General features: G+C 40.0%; 1 long non-coding RNA gene across 2 annotated transcripts in view; it reads right to left on the bottom strand.

Annotated features, from left to right (window-relative positions):
- Positions 1-826: 826 nt before the first annotated feature.
- The window catches only part of LOC132007455 (uncharacterized), a 29,410-nt gene continuing 20,172 nt past the window's right edge, over positions 827-10,064 (bottom strand). Inside the window, exon 4 of one of the 2 annotated variants that reach the window (XR_009401360.1) lies at positions 827-882. This is a non-coding gene — a long non-coding RNA (uncharacterized LOC132007455). Of the gene's footprint in view, positions 883-6,134; positions 6,165-10,064 lie in introns of those variants that run through there. The other variant, XR_009401359.1, reaches the window with a different exon arrangement.

Here is a 10,064-nt window from a genome sequence, read left to right as displayed (position 1 = left end):
GGGGCACCTGGGTGGCTCAGTGGGTTGAAGCCTCTGCCTTCAGCTTAGGTCATGATCCTAGGGTCCTGGGATCAAGCCCCATGTCAGGCTCTTTGTGCAGCGAGGAGCCTGCTTCCCTTCCTCTCTCCCTGCCTGCCTCTCTGCCTACTTGTGGTCTCTGTCTGTCAAATAAATAAAAAATCTTAAAAAAAAATTTTAGATGGAGCCAGAGAAAAGAGGCAAATTACATTCAAAGCAGCAATTATTAGGGATGGGTGTCTGGCTGGCTCAGTCTGTGGAGCATGCAACTTGGGGTTTTGAGTTTGAGCCCCACACTAGGCATAAAGCTTACTTAAAAGTAAAAATCTTTAGGGGCACTTGGGTGGCTCAGTTGGTTAAGCATCTGCTTTGGCTCAGGTCATAACCTTGGGGGCCCTGGGACTGAGCACCATGTGGGTCTCCCTGCTCAGTGGGGAGTCTGCCTGTCTCCCTTCCCTCTGCCCCTCCCTCTGCTGTCAAATAAATAAAGTATTAAAAATGAAGGTGAGAAAAATATTTTCAGAATAGCAAAAACTGAAAAGAAATCATCACTAGCAGAACTACACTAAACGAAATAGAAATGGTGTTGTCAAGGAGAACTAAATCAACCCCAATTTATTTGAAAATTAAATAACATCTAAGTAACTCATAGGTCAAAGAAAAAGAAAACAGTAATAACCAGAAAATATTTTAAACTATATAACATATTTACTACATTTTAAAAACTTGTGGGATGAAGCCATAACTACTTAAAACAAGAAATATATATGTTAGATGGGTACCTGGCTGGCTTAGTCGGTAAAGCATGTAACACTGTTGGTCTCGGGGACAGGAGTTCAAGCCCCACACTGGGTGTACAGCTTACTTTAAAAAAAAAAAAGAAGGAAAGAAAGGAAAAGAAATATGTATGTTAGAAAATAAGAGCAGCTAAACATTACAAAGATAAGTATGTATCTCCAAACATTAAGAACAAAACAAAGCCAAAGAAAACACAAAGAAGAAAATACTAATAAGAGCAGAAATTCAATAGAAAACAAGCATAAAACAGTGACAGTCAGCAAAGGTGTGAGCTGGCCATTTGAGAATATTAATAAACATGCCAAACCTTTGAATGAAGACTGGGGAATAAAACGGAGAAAAAAGACTTAACTGCCAATCGTGATGACAATTAAAGAGCATATGTAAATCAACTTTATCCCAAAGTTTAAAATTTTGGACAACTTGGAAAACTTGTGAAAAAAATCCAACTTACTGAAATAGTCCCAAGAAATGTAAAACCTGAACAGTCCTTTAAGCTGAATCAGTAATTAAAAACCTTCCCACAGTAAATAAATAAATAAATAAATAAATAAATAAGCTGCAGACCTAGATGGCTTCACCATCACGTTCTAACAAAAAATTTAAGGAAGCAACAACACTTAACACAAGACTTAAGGCTAAATTACACAAATCCTTCCGGAGAACAGGAGCAAAGGGCACTTTACACAGCTTGGAGTTTAGATTGAGCCAAGTACAAAAACACAATTAGAGCTGTACAAGAGCTGAAAACTATGGGCCAGTCTCATTCCTGATCCGATTCAAAAATCTTACAGAAAATATTAGGCACATCAAATCCCCATTATTGCAAAAGTCTCATAACATCCTGAGCAAACTGAATTTAAATCGGGACTCCACCCTTAATTTTTTAAAAAATTGGTCAATATATAAAAAGAAAGATGTAGGATATGGTGGTTAATTGAATCTATAATCAAATAAAAGTCTACCAATTTAACTGACCATATTAACAGATTAAAAGAAATCATGTTCTCATCTCGATACAGAAAAAGCCACATCTATTGATTAAAAAAAATAACTTGAGCAACAGAAGGGAAATTCCTACTCTTAAAGAAGATACATGCCGGGATGCCTGGGTGGCTCAGTGGGTTAAGCGCCTGCCTTAGGCTCAGGTCATGATCCCAGGATCCTGGGATCGAGTCCCACATCGGGCTCCTTGCTCAGTGGGAAGCCTGCTTCTCTCTCTCTGTCTCTGCCTGCCCCTCTGCCTGTTTATGTTCTCTCTTTCTCTCTCTCTCTCTGACAAATGAATAAATAAAACCTTTAAAAAAAAAAAAAAGATACATGCCAAAAATCTGTAGTAAACATGATACTAACTGGTAAAATATCAAAAGCACTCCCTTTTAAAAAATGGAATGAGACAGGATATCAACACTGTACTAAGTCTTGGCCATGATAATAAGGCAAGAAAAAGATAGGAGTTAAAGAAAGGTATTATTTACAGATAAGAATACTATGTTCATAGAAAAAATAAAATCAAAGGCCTCACTATTATTACAACTTTAAAGGATTTTTATTACCAACCTTGCTGACCATAACATCAAACCTCAAAAGAAATAATTTTATATAGAAGCAACTGTTAGTCATAAAACTGACAAATACACCATTTTGATCACATAAAAATAGAACCAGTATACCAGAATCGGTTTAACAAAATATGTGCACAATCCCTATGCAGAAAATGGTATTAAGGAATCTACTGAGCAAAGAAGGCCAGATACATAAGTATATCCTATATTAATCTACACCCATAAAGCTCAGGAACAGGCAAAATTACATGATTTAGAGATATTTAGGTAATAAAATTTTTTTAAAAAGTTAAAATAAAAGTAAAATTAAAAATTAAAAATTTTTTAAAAAGGGATTTCATAAAGTCAGGGTATCTCTGGGAGAAAGGGATACTGACTGCAGGAGGAGGAAGAGGGCTTCCAGGTTCCATTTCTTAGCCTTGGTAGCAGTTAGATGGGTGCTTGTTTACAGCATCTCCGTTTCCGCCACATTTCTGCATGTATATTGTATTTCATATACACGCATACATACATAAGAGGTTGTGAAAAATCCCCAAAGAACCAGCTACCAAATGGGAGAAAAGGGAGATCCATATGGTAAATGGCTCTTTGAGACATAAGGATAAGCTAATTTGGAACAATCACTTTGAAGACACACTTCAAGTGAAATGTCTTTATTTAGAAAAACAAAAACAAAAAAAAAACAGAAAACAGAGGACTAACAGGAAGGAAGAGTCTCCTTACCAGGACAGCTTTTAAGCATGGTTTTAGAGTCAGAAAAATTAAGTTTCAATCTTAGCTCTACAGCATACTAGCATTGCAGTCCTGGGAAGGATTTTTTGTTTGTTTGTTTGTTTGTTTGTTTTTAGTGAAGTCTAGTTTTCTGCACTACAAAATAAGAATTCCACTTAATTCATGAGGATTATATCAGTGTCTTTTCACATAACAGAAGGCTGGTAAATGAAAATTGCTTTTGTAATTATCTCTGCGCTAACTAGAAGGTGGGTACTTCCCTATTATTATTAGGAAGTTTATAGTCTTGACCTGACACGTCAAGTTCTGAGCAAAGGCATTACCAGTCATTCAGTTAATAAAAGTCGATCATCAGGAACTACCTCAATTGAAATCATTATGAGATGACAAGTTTTACAGAACTCTCAATAAATTACATTTAATGCATTCAATAAATATGGTTTTTAGTAGGCTACTCCAACAGTTCTTCTCTGGAAAGAATTTTAAGAACCCTTTTACATATATATGTTAGACAACCACAGTAGAACTCATACATAAAATTAACAGAGTCTTCACAGTCTGAAAGCTTAAGGATATACCTGTCACCTATCCATTTACTCACATTAGCCCCAATACGTTCAAATACACTGGTATTTGCTATGGCAACACGAACTGCCCACGAGCGTGGAGTCCATCTTAGTCCTACGCGTGCCATAGCAAAAGCAACCAAGGCCGTGGAAGACCCACTCAACCTGTGAGAAACAGTGTGGTAACAGGGAAAAAGCGTGTGTCTAAGAGACAAACTGATCTGCCCGCAAATCCTAGCCCCACCCCCTCCTCATGAGGTACTCTCTTTAAGCCTTAGTGTCCTGAGTTGTCCCAATGAAATAAAACCAATCTCACAGGATTGTTATTACAGAAATTTCTCAGTGTAGAACTGGGGGACTGGCATTCTGCTGAGTGAAGCCATCTCTTAACTGTGATATCTATCCCACCCCACCAGGTTGGCCCCTTTTCACAAAGGGGTTTCCTGGCTAAGTGTTTCAACTAAGTTGGCAAATATAACCATTAATTAGACATCATCCGTAGTACATGGGGCTAAAATCCCAGAAGTTCAGAGGAGCAGACAACTCTAAGACTACCAGACGCTCTGGACATAACTTGGTGTCATCTACCTGAGCGTACATTTTTTACGTCATTTTACAAACTATCAGGATGATGTGGTTAACTGTTAAAGATTTGTTAAGGGTCTAGAACAGTAATTCTCAACCCTATCTCAACATTCCAGCCACATGGGTACTTTAAACACATACGCACATGCACACACACACGCGAGCCCATGTTCCACTCTGAATCAGAACCGAACCAGAAATTTGAAGTAGAACGCAGGTATCTGTATTTTGTAAAACCTTCAACTGGTGATTCTAATGAGCAGCAAGGGTTGAGACCACCACAGCAGAAGACAAGACAGCAAAGAAACCTAATTGTCAATACTTCATAGTCAAAAACTTTGCTTTAATACCAGTGTGGCTCCATTTCTTATCCTACTGAAAATGAAAGTCAGATAAAGGGCAACCCAACAGATCCAGCCTATACTTAATGAATTTCAACATCAGGGCACCTGGGTAGCGCAGCCAGTTAAAAGTCTGACTCTTGATTTCGGCTCAGGTAACGATATCAGTGTTGTGAGATCGAGTCCCATGTCAGACTACACGCTCTGCACAGAGTCTACTTGGGATTCTCTCTCCCTCTGCCACTCCTGCTCGTGTTATCACAACCTCTCTCTCAAGTAAGTAAATCTTAAAAAGAAAATAATTTCATGATCAAGAGTTCTTTGATATAATGGAATTAAAGGAGCCATACAATTAGCTGCTCTAGAACACTATATTTCATATGACAAGCATATTTTGGTACTGTCATACTAAGAAAAAAAAATGGAACACTGAGACTTTCTTTCAGGTCTCTGCGCTTTCTCTTGTGATCTTATCCATGCTCAACAGGACATGAAAAAGTCACTCAAAACATAACATTTTCAATTAGACCATATCAAAAAGAAAAGTAACTCTTAAGTAATATCAGAAGCCTGATTTTCATTTTTCTGTACTATCCATTTTGTGCAACACGCATTTCTAGCCATATTCCAAGGATTCTAGGTTTGTTTTTCAAATTTCTCCTATAGAAATAAGTCATTACTGTAGTAATATTTACCTGCCCTGATATCATTTCCCATTTGCTTATTCTAGGGCTTTTGCACATAGCAACCACACAGATCTCTCCTGCAAGCTGCTCAAAGAACTAGGATCCTTGGCAACACTCAGCAACGAATATAGCTTCAAACTATGGGAACACTTAACTGAATACCATAGTTTCAAATGTCTCTAAAGTGCTATTTGTGCTGAATCCACCCCAGATCTGTCATTTCTTACAAATAACGCATCTCTATCTCCATACAGGTGGACGAGTGAAAAAGCTATAGCAAAATATGCTGGCTCGTAAGTTTGCTCATTATTAATGTAGTTTGGAATTGAAGACATTAACTCCCAGCATGTATAGCTAAACAATTACTTAGGACATGTGTATTTTTCTCCCATGACAATAACTGCAAATAAACAGTATCTATATGCGGATTTTGAGAATGTAGTGGACTGCTATGCTTTGTCAACATATTTGCCCTAGAAATAACTTAGGTGGAAAAAAAATGGATGGGGTTTTTTGCATGAAGGTTCTTCTGCTTGTGGACTCATAAATAAGCAATGGATTAACACCCACCTGAGGGGCGCCTGGGTGGCTCAGTGGGTTAAAGCCTCTGCCTTCAGCTCAGGTCATGATCCCAGGGTCCTGGGATCGAGCCCCACGTCGGGCTCTCTGCTCAGCAGGGAGCCTGCTTCCCTTCCTCTCTCTCTGCCTGCTTCTCTGCCTACTTGTGATCTCTGTCCATCAAATAAATAAATAAAACCTTAAAAAAAAATTAAAAAAAAAATAAAATAACACCCACCTGAGTAAAATTTTCACAGAAGGGAATCCAGATACAGAGTGGGCCCATAAAAGGTATAGTGACAGCCTCTTAACTTTCTGTAACAAGGTTACCAGAAATGAGGATTAGCTACACACATACATGTACACGCTCAAAATACATGGAGATATAGATATAAATGCATGTGTATATATTTTTATTTTTATATATAATTTTAAAATACATATATTTAGTTTTAAAATACATACACACACAAAACCGTACAGAACAAAGTATGAATACTGAGTTAGCTAAAACCAAGACTGAATCCCCAAAAAACCCAAATGAGTAATGTCTTTCTTCTTTATTCTTCATGTTTACTCTAAGCCCATTTATAGTAGGAGGGGAAAGCATTGAAAAATCTCAATAGGGATGTTTTTCCAAATTGTATCCACCAGCAGGTTGTCTCAGTCTAATGATTCATGATCTCTGAGGTGTATGCTGGGGTTTGTTACTCTGAGTTGAGTTTGCGATGAATCACATGGGCTGACTCACTTTCCTCCATGACTAACCAGCGTGGGAGCTTGTCAGTGAGGGACCCACAGCCTACCACAAGGCGGCACCCCAGGGAAGGAAGAGCCTAACGTTAGTGGGTTCCAAAAGAAAAAGATTCTTTGGGCTGCATGAGGGAAGTAGCATATAGCCACGAAACACAGAATACACAGCTCACTGATGAACTACTGCATCTGTGTGAAGTCAGCAGCTGAGGACAGCATTGTCTTCAGTACCTTGCAAAGGACTGTTTGAATGACTTAAAAAATAAGATAACTCCAAAAAGTGGCAAAGTGAATTTAACCTGTGCTCAGGGCCCTAATACAACATATTGTGTGGAAGAAGAAAAAGAGAAACCTATTAAATGTTAGGCTGACTCCTTTTTTCTAAGGATGAAGTAAATTAATGGGTATGGATGTGTTCCAAAAAAACTTTATTTATAGGAATGCCTGGGTGGCTCAGTTAGTTAAGCATCTGCCTTTAGCTCAGGTCATGATCCCGGAGTCCTGGGATGGAGTACGCTTCTCCCTGTCTGCTCTGCCTGCCGCCCCTCACTCCCCGCTTGTGCTCATATTCTCTGACAAATAAATAAAAATCTTTAAAAAAAAAAACTTTATAAACACGGATACAAATATAGCCCCACAGGCTGTGGTTTGCCCTGAAACTAGGTGAACACCTTACACTGGTTGGGCATCTGAGAGCTTGTGAAGGATTTTTAAACAAACACCACTTCATTCAGCATCTGTCTGTACCCTCCAGTGAGTTAGGTCCTTAGACATGCAATCTACACATAAAAAAAAAATTCAAGAACAAGATTACTCTCAAATAACAGGGCCAGATAACAAGAAATTCTTTAGTTGAAGAATTATTGTTTTGTTCCAAAGACTCTAAAACATTACATGTTATAGTATTTCTAATACTGTTGGGAGTTTGAGCCCTTAAAATCTAAGATTTCTAAAATTCAAATAAGCCCAACAAAAGGTCATGGGCCAGAAGCTCAATCAAAATTAAACCTTCTAGGTAATAATACATGTTTTCCTTAGAGGTTATAAAAGAGGGTGCCGTGGGTGGCTCAGACGGTTAAGCTTCTGCCTTTAGTTCAGGTCAGATTCCGGGGTCCAGGGATCAAGTCCTGCATCAGATTCCCTGCTCAGCGGGGAGCCTGCTTCTCCCTCTGCCTCTCTATCTCTCTTGAATAAATAAATAAAATCTTAAAAAAAAAGAAGTTGGAAAAGAGAAAAACAATTCTAAATTCTTATCTAACTATGCCCATTTTAAATACTACATACCCTAAAAGAAGGCTTTTAAAAAGTCTTACCTAAATATTATTGATTGTATTCATTAAGGTGAAACTGAAAGGCCAATAATAATTCCAAAAACTTGCTTTTCTTTTTTTTTTTTTTAAGAGGTAGGGGAGGAGGGGAAGAGGAAGATAGAGAACCTTAGGCAGGCTCCGTGCCCAGCACAGAGCCCAACACGGACTCACACAAACCTGAGATCATGACTTGAGCCAAAATCCAGAGTTTGATGCTTAACCACCTGAGCCACCCAGGCATCCCAAGAAAACTTTTCTTTTAAAACAGCATTTCTGGGGGCACCTGGGTGGCTCAGTGGGTTAAGCCTCTGCCTTCAGCTCGGGTCATGATCCCAGGGGCGTGGGATGGAGTCCCGCATGGGGCTCTCTGCTCAGCAGGGAGCCTGCTTCTCCTCATCTCTCTCTCTGTCTGTCTCTCTGCCTATTTGTGATCTCTCTCTCTGTCAAATAAATAAATAAAAGCTAGAAAAAAAAATAAAACAGCATTTCTGGGGCACAGAGCCTGCTTAAGTTTCTCTTTCTCTCTCCCTCTGCCCCTCCCCCATCCCCGTCTAAAAAGAAAATTAAAAATAGAACAGCATTTGTTTTAAAATTTTATTTATTTGTTTAAGAGAGAGGGACACGGTTTGGGAGGGAACACAAGCAGGGGCAAGTGGGAGAGAGAGGGAGGCTTCACCACTGTGCAGGGAGCCCGATGCAGGGCTCAATCCCAGCAACCTGGGATCATGACCTGAGTCAAAGGCAGACACTAAAAGACCCGGTGCCCCTAGAAGAGCATTTTTCTTAAAGATTTTATTTATTTATTTGATAGACAGAGATTACAAATAGGCAGAGAAGTAGGCAGGGAGAGAGGAGGAAGCAGGCTCCCCACTGAGCAGAGAGCCCGAGGAGGGCTCGATCCCAGGACCCTGGGATCATGACCTGAGCTATAGGCAGAGGCTTTAACACACTGAGCCACCCAGGCGCCCCTGGAAGAGCAAATCTAAGGAAAATCTAGATCAGTGCTCTTCAGATTTTAATGTAGATACAAATGCCCTGGGGATGTTTCTGAAATAGAGAATCCAATTCAGTCAGGTCACAGGTTGGGCCCCAAATGGGGCCCTTCCAACAAGCTCCCACCTTGGAAATGTTGATTTCGGGTGGCTTGGGAAATGGGGTCAGGAATTTGACATTAGCTCCCCAGTGGTTGTATACTTTTTAAAGAAACTGAGGGAGAATTATCCAGAAATTAGGCCCATCTTTTCTTCAATGACTAGAAAATCCACAGCACTGTTTTGGAGTTAAAACCCAATAAAGCCAAGTTCCATCCAGACAGACCAAAAATAGCCTATCAAGTACCATGACAAAATTACACCATCAAAGGGAACTCATATTTGCAGGCAGCCTTTCACATGGAGGGGGGTAGAGCACAGCAGGCTTTTCATTCTTACATGTCACCAAAGAGGAGACACCTGAAGACAGAGCCTCTGCTCAATCACAAGCCACCTGTCTGTCTCTACCTGCTACTTTTATTTATCTCTATTTTTAGGTTCTAACTCTAATCATCTTATTCCCCTCCCGGTGGCAGATGGGATCATTATTCCCAACTATTTCTTCCTCTGTGTAATAGGATTACTCATCCTTTCAATCGTCAGGGGAGAGAAGTACATGTCCCCCACTTGGGTTTGGCCCTAGGACACCCACTGACTAATGGAAATGAAGCAGGTACAGCGCCGAGCACCTCCAAGCCAAGGTTTTAACTGGATTGTGTGGTCTGGATTGGGCTCCTGCTCTCCACCAAGAGAACAGCCTGTCCCAGCTAGAAACCGTTCCTTCAGCATTACTTGTAACAATAAAGAAAAAATTGGACACGACCTATTGCCTATTAAAGATAATAATTATAAAAACACAGGATATGGAAGAATACATAATGTAAAATTCTTTTTAAAAACCCAAAACTGGGGCACCTGGGTGGCTCAGTGGGTTAAGCCTATGACTTTGGCTCAGGTCATGATCTCAGTGTCCTGGGATTGAGCCCCGCATCGAGCCCCGCATCGAGCCCCGCATCGAGCCCCACATCGAGCCCCACATCGAGCCCCACATCGAGCCCCACATCGAGCCCCACATCGAGCCCCACATCGAGCCCCACATCGAGCCCCACATCGAGCCCCAC

The sequence above is a fragment of the Mustela nigripes genome, chromosome X (assembly GCF_022355385.1).
Source record: "Mustela nigripes isolate SB6536 chromosome X, MUSNIG.SB6536, whole genome shotgun sequence".
In the NCBI taxonomy this organism is placed as follows: domain Eukaryota; kingdom Metazoa; phylum Chordata; class Mammalia; order Carnivora; family Mustelidae; genus Mustela; species Mustela nigripes.
Note: the sequence above shows the minus strand (reverse complement) of the source record. Positions and strands in the feature narration are given on the sequence as shown.